Here is a 19293-nt window from a genome sequence, read left to right as displayed (position 1 = left end):
TGGGTATACTATGATCTCTCTTCCCCTCCTGTCCTTAATTTGCCAGTGCTTCCCATTGGCCACGTAGAAAACTGAGGATAAGGAAGTGAGGGGCTGTGATCCTGCAGTTCAGAGGAGGCCAGGAAAAGCACAGGTATAGAGCAAATTGCTATTTGACCCATCCAAGAACCAGGTTTGGATGCAGACCTACTGCCATGGCTCAGACTAAGTGACATGATGCTTTTGTGAACCTTATTAAGCTGAATTTGACCCCAGCAACAGGTGACAAATATCTTGTATTTATCCTGGAATGCACAAGAATGGCCTGTAAGAATGCCATGTTTCCATCTCGACTCTCCTACGAGCTTCTTCAGCCAAGATATTGCAAATGTCACCCTTGTTGCCAAGGCAGCTGCGGTTGGGAAGTGTGCCCCAGGTCATGAGATGCACTGGCTTTATTAATGGCTCCCTCAAGCTTCATGCTCCTGATTATTGGGAACATGAGGAAAATCAGTGCAGTAAGCCCAAGGTATAATAGTGGGGAAAAGAAAGATTTAGGGCAACTTCCTGGAGACTACTCTGATACATCCAGGTGAGAGACGCTGAATTCTAAACACTCCTCACACAGAGAACACTGCACACTTCTTCTACTCATCTCAAATGTGTGTTAAGAAACTAAATAGTAGTATACTTTCAGGGGGGCTTGTAAAAAAAATTTGAGATGGACAACAGGGCTGCCTCACACCAGACCTTGTTGGAAGCCTTGCTTGTCCAAAGTCCTAGGGGAATTTGGGTTAATTTGGAAATCAGGTTAATTTGTTTGATGCCCAACTGAAAATAAAACAGAGAAGTGTCTCTTTCCATGGTGTGTGTGTGGGTTGGGGGGGTGTGTTTACACTGAGCTAAGTCCCTAATTCATTTTATTTATTTTGAGACACGGTCTTGCTAAATCGCTCAGGCTGGGCTCACCCTTGTAATCCTCCTGCCTCAGCCTTCTGAGTGCTGAGGCTCCAGATATGTGCTCCCATGCTTTGCTGTCTTTGTGTGTCTTACAGCCATGCATTTTCTTTATTGAAGCTCTTGTTTTGGTGCCATATTATTCCTGGTTTACCGTTTTAGCTTGATGGGAAGGTACAGAGTGACTGTGGCATTTGAATGTCGGTGGTTGTCTTGGGAACGTATGGGATGCTTGAGTGCAGCAATTTTCTCCTTTTATACTAAGGTGGGGACATGGCAGGGCCCCGTGAGCAGTTGTTAGTGGGCTGATTGATTCTTTTTGGTTGCTGATATTTACCGATGTTTTAATGCTACGCAGATCCCATGCAGGATAAACATTAATTGACAGAAAGGAAGAGAGACGTTGGAGCCAAAGAACAAGCAATCAGATTTCAGCACTACGTGGGCAGATCCTGGACCACTACCCTCAGGACTGTAGCTCCGGAGTCCTAGAAACAAAGAGGAAGGGGACAACATGGTTTTCTCTCATTCGTTTGTGGGCGAAAGGAACCCACTCATAGAGAGAAGTTCACCAAGCAAATGACTACATAAACAACTTTCCAGGGGGCCTATTTAAAATGCTCAGGGGAATAAATTGTTTTAAAGCATTTAAAAAACACCATTTACATACAATTAATATGTTGATTGCACAGCATTCTTATTAATTCATTATAGCAAGGACTTTTACATTGTAAAACAGTCTTTCAATATTTAGTTTGTGATATAGCCTGAACTGAGAAATTGCATACATACATATCCGCTATACATGTATATATTTGTAAAATTTACAGTCACTAGTAATTTGAACTTCACTTCTCAGCATCCACACCGAACCTTACATGAACACACCCTTTGCCACCCAGGGTGGATCAAAAGAGATTTTATTGTACATCTTTTAACCTCAGAGCCCTGGTTTATTACCACAGTAAAGGTACATGACCGAGTGAGGCATTCAATAATCACAATTTAGTGTGGGAGAAATGTAGATGCCATGGTTTAGCAGAAACCCAACTGACTGGGAGGAGGAGAAGGGTGACAGTGGGAGCCTCCAATAGACATGGGCAACTTTCATGGGGGACACCAGGAAATGTGGCATTGACCTTGGGGCTACTGAAAAATAATGGAATACCTTAGCTCTTCATTGCTGTGTAACAGAACCTGGCTTCAAGCAAGATGACTTTATTATTTTTCATGATTCTGTGGCTTGATTAGGCCTCAGCTGGGTGGATCTCCTGCTGGTCTTGCTTGGGGTATCTCTTGTGACTGAAGTCACTTTATTCACATGTCTGGCTCTCTGGCAGTAATGGCTAAAAGGCCCCAGTCTTCCATATGATAGCTGCAAATGAACTTTCCACATGGCTACCTGGGGCTGCTTTGCATGGTGGCTGGATCCCAAGGGTGAGTGTTCCAAGAGAGCAATATGCATGTGCCTATCCAGTCTCTGTCGGCATCACTCTTGCCAAGGCCTCTTGGTCGAAGCAAGCCACATGACCAGGCCCAGAGTCAGTATGAGAGAGGACTACACAAAGAGAGAAATACCAGGAGGGGAGGTGCACCAGGAGGTGAACATAGCTGTCTGTCATAGGTGGACGGCTCCATCTGTCCTCCATCCTGTGTTCCAGGTTCTTTCCATCTTTTCCTTTCTCCCGTTCTTCTAAATCGACATCAGAGGCAGACTGGAAGGGAAGAGGACAGTATAGTGGTCAGTGTTCCATGGCAGTGGGGTGGCCCTTTTCACCTACTGCACCCTACCTTCTGCACCGGCATCATGGACAAGCTGAACTCATTTCCCCCCAAGGAATGGGAAGGATTAGACAATATACAGACTAAGCAGGCAGGATGATTTTTTTTCTTTTAAGATTCCAAGTCAGATGTTTTAATATTTCACTGAGCCACTGCAGAAAGCCCTTCATTATGGGATGGAAATGCTTGGAAAATGGGCTTCTAATTAATGTGAGATGAGAGAGTGCCCCTCAGAGCAAGGGGGACTTGGCAGCCGTGAGGGTGATGTCAGTATGCCAGCGCTTCCTGGGCGGGGTGATTGGATGGGGCCCGATCCCAGGATATATTTGCCTCATGGAGCCCATTCAGCATAAATCCTGCCACAGGGCCAGGCCGGAGACAGCAAATTGAGAACCTTCCACAGCTCGCTGAGTTACCACTTCCCAGAAATTGCTGAAGCCATTGATCTCGATCTTTTTAAATCATTAAGTGGTTTTGGCATTCAGGCACGTGGCAGCTCTGTGCTTGGTGACCTGCAGGAAGCAAAACTAAGTCTAGTAGCAGATCCTGAACACAGACTTTTTCTGGGCACAGGCTCAGTCATGTGGGCCACATCACAGCGACCTTTACCCCAGCGTGTAAGACTGCTCCTGGATAAAACACTGAATGAATCACTCCACATCCCCCCCATCCTCCGTAGAGCAGTGCTCTTCTGAGAGACCGTAAAAGCAGCCATGAGAACTGGGTGAGAGTCGCTGGATTGCACATCTCTGTCATCTTGCTTGTTTTTCATACTGAATGAAGCCATTGGCAGAAATGTCTTGTAGTAAAGGGAATTAAAAAGCTTACATCAAGCTTGGATCAGTGGATGGGAATAATAAACAACAATAATCTTATCTAATATTTATTGAGCACATACTGTGCACCAGCCCTGTGCCGTGTACTCTATGTAGTTTTGCATGTGACCCTGAAAACAAACCCGCGAAGTAGATACTATTATTATTCCTCTCAGGATAAGCACATGTCCCACAGCTAGCTATTTGCAAAAGGTTTGCTGCCCTCCTGGCCACCTGGCTTCATTCTATGCAACTTGTGATATCCAATTGAATCAACATTGATTGAGTGCCTGAATAATGCCAGCACTGGAGGCAGACAGGGCTAAAGGACAGAGAAAGAATTGAGTCTTGGGGCTTGGCAGCTTCTAATCCAGGTAGGAAAGGAAAGTTAAACCACTTTCAAAATGGCTCTGAAGGACTGCACTAAAGGCAGCTTTTTTCTGTATGGGATTATAATAGAGGTGAGTTTTGTTTCCTCGTCTGTAAAATGGGGGTGACAGCACCTACTAAGAAACACTACTGGTAAGGAGTCTGGCAAAAAGTAGTGTCTTTATCAAGTGTGGTCATTAGGGGAAGAACATTAGAGAAGGTGGGCTGGGGAAGGACCTGGCGGGGGAAGAGGTAAGTGAAATGTACCCACTGTTGCTGAATTTATATGTGGTTCCTTACATGATGATGTACACATGAAGTGCACACTTAGTGCACACAGATGTACACACACAGATGTGTGCATACTGGACAGGAGAGCTGGCAGAGAAAGCAGAATCTGGGGAGAGAGGTTCAGAGAGAAATCCCAGAGAAGCTGGGTCCTCACTATCCAGACATCAGCTTCAGCTCTTTCCTGTGGAAGGACTGGTAACATCCCTCTTCCCAAAGAGGGATTTCTGAGAGCAGCAGGGCCCCAGGTAGTCCTAGGATATCCTGATGTACTGCCACCCTCATCGGGGGCACCAGAGCACGGTGCTGCAAGCAGGTTTGAATTAATTTGGTAGGAGCTGGGTACTCGGAGATGGTTTTCCCAGGTCCTAGCACAAAGTGTGAGGGCGATGGATTCTTCTCAGGGAGTCGCTGGGCCGCAGCTGGCTGGAAATCCTGGAGTTACATTTCCTTCCAGGGTCACTTGCTTAGAGACACAGCTACTCTTGGAAGGATGGGCTGAGGTTGACCTTTGGCATCAGGGACAAGTTTGGTTGTAACTCTCCACGGGCACCTGAGGTGGTTGTGCTATGATTACTTCACAGAAAGCCTCAAACACCAGATCAAGGACTTTATATTTGGTTGATGAGGAACAGTGGATCTGTCTTTTTAGTATGCAAATGACAGAAACTCAAGTCAGCTAGAGTAAAAAGTAGAATTGGTAAAGGGACCTCAAATGTCCAGAAATAGCTTCTGACATAGGAGGAGCTAGGGGCTCAAACCATAATTTAGGGCACTGTCATTCTATTTTCTTAGCCATAAGCCAGCCGCGTGGTAAGCAAGATGGCTGCTGGAAGCTGCTGGCCTCATCCTACCCTGGTGGAGATAGAGGCCTTATCTCTAAGAGAAAAGTCTCAAGAAGGGTTCTGATTGGCTAAAGCTATTGTCAGATGCCCAATGACTGTGCTTGAATATTGGAGCACACTGATGGGCTGGCCAGGCTGGAGTCACAGAGTCCTGTGGATAGGAATGGTGTGATTGTGGTAGAAGGCTCAGACCATTTAATATAATTGGCTACCCACAGGAGAAAGAGATTCTTTCAGTAGGAGATGGGGTGCTTTGCAGACAAAAGCAACAGTTACCCACCGCCAGTTACTGATGGAACCATCTTAACTATTAGAGGAAAGGTGTTACTAAGGCAGCTCCAGAAGCTTCTTCCTCAAGCAAACTTGCTTTCTGATTGTCCTGTGGAGGTGCCTGGGGCAGCCAGCCAAGAGGGCCTGGCTCCCCTCTCACCCACCGCCCCCATGCTGCCCAGCTGCATGCATTTAGTTGTGCTGTTTGGACCAGAAACAAGGGTTATCCTTTGACTGCGGCATTCAGGACAGCCTCGTGCTCAGCCAAAGGGCTGCGCCTTGTCCAGATGTCCAGAGGGGTTGGTTTCATGTGTCTGACAAGGCCGCCTTTCTGGGCAGGAGGATCTGAAGGAGGGAGACGTCTGCAGCCTGGGCATGGGGTGATAAATGCCCCCTCTGGAACGCAAAGATGAATTCTTATAAAGGGGAAAAAAAAGGCTTTCATCGTTATTGCAAAGACCCCAAACAAGGGAGTTTTCTCATTCCAAACTGCTGGATGGGGGTGGAGGAGGGATGCTGGGAAACAAGGAGCAGGGGGAGGGTAACTGAGGCTGGTGACACAGACACTTGACTGTGAAACCTCTGGGGAAGGCCCACCAGAGCAACGACCTCTTTTCCTCTTCAGCAGCCCAAGGCCCAAGGCTGGCAGCCCGGGCTGATATCCTGCTGTGTGTGCAGTGTCTGTCTGTTAACCAGCCCCAGAGAATGGGGGTTGTGTTTGCCTCCCTCCCCCAACCCCGCACCACCTCGGCGCCGCCCCTGCACGAATGGCATTGTACAGCCAAGGACAAAAACATCCCTTCATTACCCATCCACGCCTGGGGACAAAAAGCCAAGTGTGGCTGCATTTGCTCTGGTTAAGGAAGGGTGACTCTGGTGGGGACAGAGAAAGCTGGGATGGCTAGAGGACACAAATTAGCTGTAGCCATGTAAAAGGATTGTGTGACCCAGATCCACCCTGGAAGAACGGCAGTCTCTTTATTGTCCCTGGACACGCTTGGCACAAGAACAGATCACTTATGGGGGGCAGTGTTTGGCTCTACCTACACGTTTCCCGGAGAGAGCCTTTTGAACTTTACAAATCTTCAGAGGTTTTCATTTCCCCAAAAAGTATGGAGTCATTGTGTGCTGGCTAGTTAAGCATAGGCTTTAGTATCAGTCCTGCTTTCAAAATCTGTGCCACAGTTCTGGCTACACGTCCACTGTTTTGTCATTTGTCTCCTCTAATCCTTAGTTTCCCCACCTGTAAACTGAAACAACCATAGCATCTCTAGGGTTGTTGGGAGGATCAAATGACACACCTGTGCAGGGTGTGTAGCATGCAGCCCGGTGCATAGGAAGTGTTCCTCACACACTGCTAATTAACACGTAATAGTGGGAACTATGGTCCCTGTGTCAGATGTTTTGGGGGGAAATGAGAATTCAGCAAGTCCCACCTTATGAATGAGTTGTGTTCTAAAGTTAACTGGGAAGTCTGTTATCTGGACCAAACACATAGTTCCCATAGAAACATTGCTAAGAAAAGTCTTGAGGTTCCCAGTTAACCCACAAAAGCCTATTCAACCATTGGGGTACCAGAAGTAGTTGAGTGGAGGCTTTAAAACATGGCAGAGAATTGGTTCACATTTCTCCCATTGCCAGGTGGGCTCTGTTTCTCTTCCTTCTTGAGTTCCAGTGGGTCTGTGGTAGCTTCAGTACACAGGATGGCAGAGGGACACAATGTGAATTCAGAGACTGGCCACAAAAAGCTATGTGGCTTCTGCCCTGTTGGCTGGAACACCAATTCTTGGAGGCCTGAAATGCCATGTAAGAAGTCTGGCAAACCAGAGGCCACCATGCTGAAGAGGCCATGTGGAGAGATCCGGGGAGAGAGCGAGAGGGATAGGGGCCTCCTTTGAGTTCACAGTCATCAAAATTATTTCCCACCATTACACCCTTCTCAGCTGAGACCTCAGACATTAAGGGTCAGAGAGAAACTACTACTGCTACCCACTCTCTGAATCCCTGACCACAGAATCTGTGAGGTTGATATACTGGCTCATTTTTTTGGGCTTGTTTGTTACACGGCAGTAGCTATGCACAGAATCATGCCTGTGAGGCAAAGACCGTGATCATAACTGACAGGGATTAATGGTGGTGAGATCTTGCTTGGTGCCTGGCACTGTGCTAAGTGCCTTCTGTGGACTTAGTCCCTCCTCAAAAGCAGCCAGGGAGACAAACCTAGTAGTAAGCAACCATAATCCTTAGAAACAAATACAACTTTAAATGGAGAAAGTTTGTTTTAGCTCAATAGTGGGCTTGAAGGAAAATGTATTAATTAGCTAGATCTGAGGAGGTATATGGAGACTTTGCAGCGAATATGGATGGTATTTCTAGACAATTTCAACGGTCATTGGAGATTGATGGTATTTACTCTTTGTCTAATTTCACTTCAAAACTAATAGCCTTTCTTTTCCTTGGTTCAGTCATATCTGTCACAGATTTGCATATGGCATCTCATGAGTTTTGTCTCAGATATGAAATGACAAGAAAGAAAAAGACTGTTTTTTGGTCAGGTGTGGTGGCAACATGTCTGTAATCCTAGAACTTGAGAGGCTGAGGCAGGAGGATCATTGCAAGTTCAAGGCCAGCCTGGGCTCTATAGTAGAGTTAAGGCCAATCTGAACTACATAGCAAGAGCCTGTCTCAAAACAATCAATCAATCAAACAGTTTTTTTTTTTACTCCTGTGATCACCAGACATGATTTAGAAGAGAGCTCACATAGTAGGAGTAAAAGGGAGACAGAAATAGGCCAAGTTTCAACAATTGAGTGGTCAAAGTTGAATAATAAGAGGTAGCAAGAAGTATGAGCATTTCTTGAGTCGGAAATGGAGTGGCAGAGAAGACCCTGTCAAGTGGTGGAAATTTTCCCTTGTGGTGCACTGAGCCACTGGGCCCAGACCTTCCCTGTGCACACATCCTTGCCATGGTTTCACCATGGGGGAGCTTATGTTCTCACCCCTGACTGGGCTTGGCCACGTAACTTGCTTGGCCTAAAGCATTCTGTTTCAGGGGGAAGGCCTTATGCAATTGCATGACTTTCTACTCATTCACTTGAGTTTCTGTCTTTGCTATGGGAAAAGGTGCCTTAGGAGGAGGATGAGAACCTTACACAACCATGCCCAACAGACCCACAGCCCTGGAACACATACACACCCACTGGTTGGTGTTGCTACCATTTGGAGATTGTTACACAGCAGTAGTTGATTGATACACTGGCAGTCCAGATTATTTACTATCTGGAGTAACAAGGGGTGACTGAGTGGCACTGGATAGATGGAAAAGTGATTAGCCCATTTTGGAAGCTTTGTGCTATGCCCACCTACCTGGACTGATTTAGATTACTGAGAATTCTCTTCCTGGATGTTTCTGGGTTGGGAGTTCGGTCAGCTGGAAGAGAAATTGCCATGTATTTGGAAGATGGGAGTGAAAGAGCAACCATTCCTTGGCTCTGACAGTTGGTAGGAGCTCTTACAGGGCCTTAGTGGCTCACACTTGTCATCACTGATCTGTGGCCTCACTTCGTTGGTTGGGGGTGGCAGCCAGGCCCGCAGGGGAGCCTCACCAGTGCCCATCAGGCCTCCCTCTTGGCTCTTGGAGTCTGGGGCTTGCATGTGTACTGCTGTATGGTGGAGGACACCAGTCTAGCCTGCAGGTTGCCTATGTCTTTGAGGCTGGAGGCAGTGCAAGGTCAATGCAGGTCCTTATGTGTCCTGATGTGTTCAGTTGCCCTTGGTCCCCTGTCCCTCAAATCCATATTTCCTTCCTCACCAGGCTCAGAAGTGGTAGCCTTCTGCAGACTGTCACAGTGCCTTGCATCAGGGCCAATCTCAGTGACAACTCCCAGAGTGGTTCTGCTTCCTTAGCCAAAGAGTAAGTGAGGCGACCAGTTAGGCAACCGTGCACAAAACACATTTGCAATCCTGGTGTCCCTAACCACAGAAGAGTCACATTTCTGCCTTTAAGGAACTTAAAGTCTTACAGAGGAGAAAAGACAGCACTTCATGAACCCATCAGAAACCGGTGTGAAGTGTTCAGTGCTCAGGTTTTCCACCCCAGTACCACAGCCCAGGGACCATTCAAAAAAGGACAGGCAGGTGCAGGAAAAGGGTTGCTTGGGGCAAGAAGAAGCAGCTTTGGGGGGCTGGCCCTCAAGCTTTAGGAGGACTGGTCTCCATGGGCTTATAGGAGAGGCTGTTCCAGAGACAAGACTGGGGAGAGGGAAGCGGAAGGGGAGGGATTGCTTTCCCTAGCGCATCTGTGACCCAGCTGCAAACTGCTCTTTTCCTTCCTACCCTCCTGTGGCTCAAGAACTTCCAGCCTCTGCCAGGGCCTAGCTGTAGAGTGAAAGCAGCCACCTACCCCGTGATCCAGGCCTTTGCTCCTAGTGTGTTTTGCTTCTGTGTTTTATAGTGATGGTGCTCATGCTGATTGCCCTTCAATGACATGCACATTCAGCTATAGCTAATTTGGAATTTGTTTCTCCAAAAGCACTTGGAATTGTTTTTGCCTAATGTGTCAGATTTAAATCCTAGGGCTAATTAATACCGAGGAATGAGGAAGAAGGAGAAAGTCGCTTAGAAGACCTGGTAGAAATGAGTTAGAACAACCTTCTCTTCAGCTTGGACATCACCTCCTGCCTACTGGGCAAGGGACTGGGGAAAAAGAGGTCATGTGCGTGTGTGTGTGCATGCTGTATGTGTGTTGTATTTGTTTTGTGGGTTGCCTGTGTCCTGCATGTGCTGTAAGTTCTTGGTGTGTTATATCTGTGTGTGCACTATGTATGTCACTTGTGTCTGTACTGTAATGTGTGATTTGTGTTGTGTCATATGTTATCTATATTTTGTGCATCATGTTCATGGAATTTGTGTGTTGTGTACATCCCGTGTATGTATTGTATGTATGTTGTCTGTGTGTATTGTGCTTATGTGTGTTGTATGCATTCCATGTTTGCATTTTTTGTTGTGTGTATGACGTAAGCAAGAGGTCTTTTGGTGTCACTTGTATGAAGCTCAGGTGGTTTACAAGGAACTTTCAGTCAGGGCTTGGAATTTGGCATCTTCATTGAAATGAATAGGGCGTTCCCACCCATTTTGGCATCAAATTGAAATGCTTGGGGCTGAGGGCTAAGGAGGGGCGTGAAGCTTGAACATTTTGGGGTTCTCCAGCTGCTGCATTGTGGATGCTTGTGTCATACATACGTGGAAATCTAACGTTTAAGGATGGTATTAGGAGGCGGGGCCTTTGGAAGTTGCTATGGTTTGTATATGGTCTGCACTCCAAGGGTTCCTGTGTTGACAGCTTGATCCTCAGTGTGGCAGTGAGAGGCAGTGGAACTCTTATTCATAGGTAATTAGGTCACGGGGGGGGGGGCTGTTACCCTTGGAAGAGCTTATATAGTTCTTGTGGGACCCTAGTTAGTTTCCATGAAAGTGAGTTATAATACAGGGCCATACCATGTATGTAGCCTCTTCTGCCTGCCCATGGCCATTTCTCTTCCTGTTCTTCTGCCATAGTGTGATGCAGTCAAACAGATGGAGCCACCTGATTTTGGATGTTTAGTCTCCAAGACCATGGGCTAAATAAACTTCCTTTCTCTATAAGTGTTCAGCTTCAAGTATTTTGTTACGGCAACAAAAATTGGACTGACACAAGGGATTGTTCAGGAGAAGAGGGTGAAGTAAGGTTTCAAGTGTGAAGGATTTATTAAGGAAGGATTCTTGTGGGAGTAGGAGAAGCAGGATTTGGGAGGCAGGTGGCATCTTGGGCCAAGTCTCAGCCTCAGCCCCACTCCACTGGGGAGCTGCAGATAGTGAGTCACACCCTTGAGTCTATCCTGATGTTAGGCAGAGAAGCTGAGCTTTCCGCTCTCACAGCGGTTGGTCTTTCACTAAGTGTCTCCTTAGGGGAGCATAAACTTCCAGGCAACTGCAGCCCTGCACGAGTTCAGGAACACAGCTCTAGAAGGCCCAGGCAGCTGGCTAAAGAGACTTGCAGGTGTGGGCTGTTTGAACTGAGCACACAGCAGATGGGGAAGGGCACATGGAAGCCATTAAGGAGCTGAGGGTATCTGTGCCAAGCGTGGACCCTGTTTGCTCCACTGGCAGATTCATGGCACCCCTATGTTTTACTTTTCTATGGCCACATAGCAAATTGCCACAAACTTAGAAGCTTGAAATGCCTCACTCAAGTTTACTGCAACCATGAGCTGCATATTGATATTTTGGTCAATGACAACATATTCAGTGGTGGTCCCATAAGATTATCTAGTGACACTGTAGCCATCTTAGACTGTGTAAATACACTTTATGATGTTTGCACAATGATGAAATCACCTAACAATGCATTTCTCAGATCATGTCCCCATTGTTAAGTGATGTGTGACAGTATCTCATAGTTCTGTCAATTTGTAGTCCTGGTACAGGGTGCTAGGATTTTCTGTTTAAAGCCCCACCAGCCTGGCATCAAGGTGTTGGCAGAGGTTGTGGCTTTCATCTGAGGCTTGGAGTCTTCTTCCAAGCTTCTGGGAGTTGGCAGGGATGTTTGTTGGGGTTTTGGGACAGAGGCTCTGTTTCTTTTCTCCCCCTTTCCCTCCTTCTCTGCTTTAAGAGAACTTATTGCATTTGTTCTGTTCCACTCAGGCTGGCCTCACTTTTGTCATATCATGCATTTCATATTCACATGTTCTGTCTATGCTCAAGAGAGAAGGGATCATACAAGGGTGAGCATCCCTGGGTTGGGGTCTTAGAATTCTTCCTATCATACCCTACCTCTTTGCAGGTATTCTCTAGCGAATCTGGCAAAATCAGTAGCATGATAGTAGCTCTGGGATCAGGGGCGTTGGAAAAACCCTGGATCTTGTTTTCTAATTGTGGCTAGTTAGATAGTTGCTCAGCAGTTGGCAGGTAGCTATTGGTCCCTGTTGTGTTTCCTATGGGGACCATCTGGGTGAGAGGGCAGAAGAGAAACAGTTGTTCAGTATTAACCATGTCTCTTACTCTTCTTGGTGATCTTTGAGGCTTGCAGATTTGAGTAGCATAATCCTTTACTTGTGGCCTCTAGACCCTGAACCTCTACACCTGGGGCCATCACCACCACCCTGATGCATGAAGATGCTCCTGTACCTCTCTGCTCTTAAGGATAGGAATCCAGTGATGTTCAGTGCCTTTCCTCTGCATTCTGATTGTATTTCGCATAGAATTGGCCTTTCCACCTGTATTAATGTAACAGCAGATACTATAACAAGTAAACTGCCAAGTCTCAGTGGCTTAACATGACCACAGTTCACTTCTAATTCGTACAGTAGTGTGATGTATCACTTTTTGGTGGGTGTTTGGTGGGTGGGTGGGTGGTTCTTCTCCATGTGATGATTCAGGATCCCAGGGATTATTTTTTATATCCTGTGGCTCTGTTATCATCTAGTGACAGTGGTCCCCAAAACTTAGGGAGTGTAGGACTCCTCTGGAGGACTTGTTGACATAGAGCTCTGGGTCCAAGTAAGTCTTTGGGGAGCCTAAGAATACGCAGCTCAAATGAATTCCTAGATGTTGCAGACTCTGCAGGGGTTTGATGTCCTTAATGTTCAGTCTAAAGGAAAGGAAACAAGTGAACACAGAGAGGGCAGACATGTATGTTTGTATGCCTTTGTCTCTCATTCCGTAGATGAGAGAACTAGACACATGGCCATTCAAAAATACATGGGTAGCTGGAAAATGTAGTCCCTGGCTAAACATCCATGTATCAATGCCAACTCCATACTGTGCATGGGGAGGGGCACGATCTTTGGTGGAATAGTGGCCGTCTCTATATCGCTGCTCAGGTTAGGTCTGTTGGGAGTCTTGTAGCCCACATGACTCAAGTGGACACTGTTAAGGTTCAAAGTTCAAGGGTGGAACAGTTGATTTTGTACTAGGGACTCTGTGGTACAGGTATTTCAATGGGACACAATTTGGCTATAAGCCAGAAGACCCACCCCAGTCTTACTGGACAATGATCTCTTCACTTTAGAGTATGGTCCATTTGATTTTCAGAACATAACCCAACCAATGGCCTGACCATGCTGACCAGTCAGATGTCAAAGGTGCATAGTGTCGGTGTCTACTCCCACTCACAAAGATCACAAAGATCACAGGACTGCTGGGCCTGTCCCCTTCTGCTGCCATGATCTGTAATGATGCTGTTCCCACCGTCTAGGGCACACGACTGGTTGAGCGTTGAGGGATCATACACCTGTCTGGATGCACCACACTCCCAATCCATTGTTGATAAAACAATATTTGAATTTCCTCTTGAAGGCCATGGGTATCAACTGAGTTCCTCCTGACCTTGCCTCAGCCTAATTTCTTGTTGACAAATGGCATCCATCTCCTAAGTGAGTGGTCATCACCCAGAGTACATTCTGAAGATCATCAGTCATCATGAGAGCATCACCACTTTCCTGTGTTAGAGGGATTAACCACTCAGAAATAAAAAGTAGGCATGTTTTCACTTCTTGTGTGGGAAAAATACTAAAAATGCATAAAAATAGTAATGTCAGAAGAACAACAAGGGCCACCCCCAATAGGTATCCAGAATGTAAAAGAGTACAATTCAGGGTTAGACCTCATGGCACATAATGCCACACAAGGAAAAGACAGTTTTCGTTATTTCACTGAGCACACAATTTTTCAACTCTGCTATATATGCTGAGTCATAAGACTCCCTGGAAAGCTACAGTTGATAGGTTTAGAGGACTGCACAAGCAAAGCCGAAGGGAAATGATTAACCATGATGTTTGGGCTTGCTTCCAGATTGCAGACTGATTATACCAGAAGCTTACTTGCAACTTTTGCAATGTGGTCAGTGAAAATGACTCCAGTTAGAGCTTATTCCTGGCATCAGAAAGCCAGGCTTTTGAGCTCAGCTTTGTCGCTCCATGGTTGGGTGAGCCTGGGAAGGTTGGCATTCTTTGCTGACCCTGATACTCCTCATTTTGGGGATTTGTAAGGCTCTTTCTGGCTCTGACACCTGGATGAGGTACATTCTAATTAGAAATTTACAAATGACCTTATTTTCCTAATTATATCATCCCTGCTACAAAACATATAGACAAAGCTATGATTTACTTTATGGCTGAAATAAAGCACATTAATTAGGCATTGAGGTTTATATAAGGCAATTCAAGTGAATGTGACGGTTGCCTAAATGACCAGAGTGGAAAGAAAGGGGAATTTTGTTAAAGTCAAGATAATGCACTAGATAGTGACCAGTGAGACAAAGGAACTACTAATCGAAGTAACACCCTCTTAACCATTGGATGATGCTAAGGTGGAGGTCATACTTATGTGGTAAAAGGAAAAAAACCTCAAAGGTGGATGCTTTATTAAACATTACCTCTAATTCTAACCTCAACCCCTTTTGTGATGGTTAATGTTAAGTGTCAATTTGATTGGATTAAGGGTTACCTAGACAGTTGGTAAAGCGTTATTTTGAGAGTGCTTTTGGAGGAGACTGGCTCATTAGTGGATAGACTAAGAGAGAAAGCTGCACCCTCGATATAGTAGGAGCCATTCAATCAACAGGGGGTCAGGATAGGAAACCAGGCAGAGGAATGGTAAATTTATCCTCTTCTTCTGGCACTGGAACCACCTTCTTCACCTGCTCTTTAACATCAGAACTCCAGGTTCTCCAGGCTCTGGACTCCAGGATGTGCATCAGCAACCCCTTACTCAGGCCTTTGGTCTTGGATTGAGAGTTACACCACTGACTTCCCTGGTTTTGAGGCCTTTGGAGTTCGGCCTAGTCACGTCACTAGCCTCCCTGATCCTCCATTCAAGTGGCAAATTGTGGGGTTTCTTGGCTCCCGTAATTGCACAAGCCAGTTTCCTCCTAAATCCCCTTTCATATCTATCTATCTATCTATCTATCTATCTATGTATATCTACCATCTAACTATCTTCTATAATGTCTCTCTGTCCCCATTCTCCTAATTAGTCTGTCTCTCTGGAGAACCCTGAGTAGGTGTCATTACTTCAGGTTATAGATGGGAGCCCTGAGATTTAGATAGAATTAACTGCCCAGAGGCAACCAACTGAAAAATCATGGAACCATGTCTTCCTGATTTTATAATTCATGAATAATTTTTTCATATTCTGCATTGGCTTTCTGGTTAATAACTTAATAATATGCCAAAATATTAAGGTGAGAATATTTTTAGATAAAGTCCAACTGATTATGAAGGAACAGTTTCATCCAGCAGACTAAATAGCTAAATATTATGTCAGAAGTTTTTTTTTCAAGATAAGTTTTCACTATATGGTTCAGGTTGGCCTTGAAATCACTTTGTAGTCCAGGCTGGCCTTGAACTTGCAGTGATCCTCCTGCCTCAGCCTCCTGTGTACTGAGATTACAGGCATGTGCTACTGTGCCTGGCCCTGTCAGAAGTTCTAAGACATCATATGATGAAACTCAGGCCACAAACTACCCTTTGCCATTATAATATTTAAAGTCTGTGCAAAAAATATAAACCACTGTATTTATCTATCAGAGATACTTTAAGGAAAGAATGTCAATATCACAGTCAGAAATCTCAGCAACCAGTGGATTTTATAATTCCATATATATATATATATATATATATATATATATATATATATATGAATTTCAGCTTCTAGTTCTGCCAATACTGTGATGAAGATAACCTGAAAACACAACTTCCACAGTTATCTAGAAATAAACAAATACTTATTTGGATGAATAGATTTGCACACAGGAAATTGACAGGGACTGTGAAGGCAAAAGTACTGGAAATTAAGGCAGCGATTTTGGGAATGATGATCTGACTGCCTGACGGTGGGAGCAAGGGGGGAGAGGCATTGATTCAGTACTCTATAGCCTTGCACAATTTAGTGTCCACTTGAGGAACAGGAACTGATGTCTTCAGTCCCTGTCAGCGAAAGTTGGACCTGAAATGCATCCATAAAGCTGGAACCCTTCATGTGAGTACAGAAGAGAAAAGAAAATCTTCTTATTGACCTATAGGGACTTGTCTGTCTTGTGTAGGTGCTGAGTGGGGAAAATGTCTCATGAGAAATTTTGATCTCCTGTATCTTATGAGAGTTTGGAATTCAATATATATATATAACTTGTAGACCTAGGTAGCCCCAAGCTAAGGAATTGTGAGAATGATAAGGAAACTCCTGGAGAGCTTGTCAGAAACAAAACAAGACAAACACAGGATATCCCATCAAGCCTCATAGATTACCTGTATATAAAGCCATGCTTATGATGAGCTCACAATTAAAAAAAAATAAACAGTAGAAGAAACAATTAACCATGAGCAAGAGTAGCAAAATTAGATACCCAGTAGCTTTAGATAGTAATACAATGTATTAAAGACCATATAATTAGTATACTTAACTTATTAAAAACATAGAAACAAACAGAATATTGGACACTGTGAAAAAGAACATATGTGTAAAAATTTATATGGGACTTTTAGAAATAAGATATATTAAACAGGAGTCATGGGGCTGGGGATTTAGTTCAGTGACTTAAAATGCCTGCCTGGCATGACGTTGTGAGTTTGATCCTTGGTACCAAAAAACAAAAAACAAAACAAAACAAAACAAAAAAACCCAGGAGTCACTAAACCAAAGCAATGTCAGAGAATTATTCAGGGTGTAACACAAAAAAATATAACTAAGAAAAGGAAGAGATATGGAGAATAGAACAGAAATTTCCCATATATAACTGATAGGCGTTCCAGAAAGAATGGAGAGAATATGGGAAAAGCATTAGTGACACAATAGCTAGGAATTTTCCAGAACCAATGAAACACAGATTCAGCATGCACAAATCCCCAGCAGGATAAATAAAAGTAAAACCTAGTCATATTAGAGTAAAATTCTTGAAACAGAGAAAGCAGCATAAAAGCAATCAAAGAAGTAAAATAAATTACCTATTAAGAATTAACGTAAACCTGGCAGCAGACTTCTCATCAACAACAATAAAACGCAAAAGATGATGGAATAGTATCTTCAAAACACTGAGTGAAAAGTTTACCTAAAATTCTATACCTTGCTAAATGATTAGTTAAGAATCAAGGTGAAATAAAGTTCATTTTCTGACTATCAAAAACTGTTTACCACTACCAAATCATTACTGAGAAGATTTGTAAAGAATATATTCCAGAAAAGAATGATCCATCAAGTTGAGTGATATAGGAAGTTATATTAAATAAATTAGTGGGCACAGAATTCCAAAGTAACAGTAGTACTACCTAATTTGAAGGACAACAACAATATTGCTAGCACTAAACACTAAAAGAAAAACATGAAATATGGAGGAAGTTATTTGGAATTAAAGTGCTCTAAGCTCCTTACATCACCAAATTTTAAGGACAACACCGAGAACATTGAAATAGAGTGCATAATTTCCAAACCAATAGGAAAGAAAAGGGAGAACAAAGAAAATTGAAGCAATCTAATAGAAGAAATGGAGGATCAAAAAAGAATCATGGTGCCAGGCGTGGTCCATGCCTGTAATCCCAGAAGGGAGGCTGAGGCAGGATTGCTGTGAGTTCAAGGCCAGCCTGGGCTACAAAAGCGAGTTCAAGGCCAGACTGCACTATATAGTGAGACTTTGTATCAAAACAAAACAAAACAAAACAAAATGAGAGAGAGAGAGAGAGAGAGAGAGAGAGAGAGAGAGAGAGAGAGATACATTGGACAAGATAAGATGATGTACATAAATATACTAAATGTCCCAATTGAAATAAATGGACTAAATACTGTAGTTATAGCTGCATGTGGCATTATACACCTGGCAGGAAGGTCCCTTAGCTTAGGGGTTTGAGGCTGTCTTTGGCAACATTGTAACACAATATCAAAAATAACACAAAAACCAGAAACACAACTCCAGTTATAAAATATATGGCCACTTAGAATAATTTCATATCTCAGTAAGTGTGGTGCTCTGTGAAAAAGTAAGAGGCCCTTTTTACTCAGTACATGCACACCTAGAGCAAAATTCTAGCATTACAATTACAGCGGCAATGTGGTGGTACAAACTGGAAGGATGTTAGGACATGCCATAGTAATTTTATGGTTTCAGGCAAACTCTACCCATTCCAGTTGTTAAGCTCACATAAAATCCCTCTAGAACTTAGTGCCTTAAAATAACCACAATCGTTTTGTCATGTCTCATGATTTCTGTGGGTCAAAAATTCTGGAAGGGTTTAGCTGAGTGATTCCAGCTTGGAGTCACTCAAGTGGTTACAATTAGACTATGCTGAGCTGGAACAGCAGGAAGATAGGGCAGCTATGACTGGTTAGCACCTTTCTCCCTTCATAGTCTCATCCCGAGTCTTTCTATGTGGCTGTTTGGGCTTACAGCATGGCAGCCTTGGGGCAGCTGGAATATTTAAATGCTGGTTCAGGGCTCCAGCATGTGTGATTCAACAAGCAGAATAGAAGTTGCATCACCTTTTTTGACCTACCATCGAAAGCCACAGAGTGTCACGTTGCATTTACGATACAGTCAAATCATGAGCCCACATAGGGTCAAGAGGAGAGGATATGGAGCTACCCATTCCAACCCTCTAGATGGGAAGAATGTCAAGGTGCCATCACAGAGCAATATCGTGGGATACAGAATATCATGTGGGATTCAGGGTGCCCCATTATAGACAGACAGTTTGCTGTAGTATAAATATTGATAAGTTTAATAAATTGATTGAAGCTAGGGGTAATTGCTAGAAGAATAAGGTTAGAATGCAAATAAACTAGCAGAGAAACATTAGTGAATAACAGAAGAACTCTAGGTATTTTCAATAAAAATCAGAAAATAAGAAAAGAAACACAAAATGAAATTACAGTAAATAGAAAGTGGGAAATTAGATGATCAGATGAAGTCATTTATTTATTTATTTATTTATTTACTTTTCATTTTCATCGGTACCGGGGATCAA

This window comes from Cavia porcellus, unplaced genomic scaffold (genome assembly GCF_034190915.1).
Source record: "Cavia porcellus strain 051 isolate PalLab524CR breed Dunkin Hartley unplaced genomic scaffold, mCavPor4.1 scaffold_3, whole genome shotgun sequence".
In the NCBI taxonomy this organism is placed as follows: Eukaryota; Metazoa; Chordata; class Mammalia; order Rodentia; family Caviidae; genus Cavia; species Cavia porcellus.
This window is presented reverse-complemented; position numbering follows the sequence as displayed.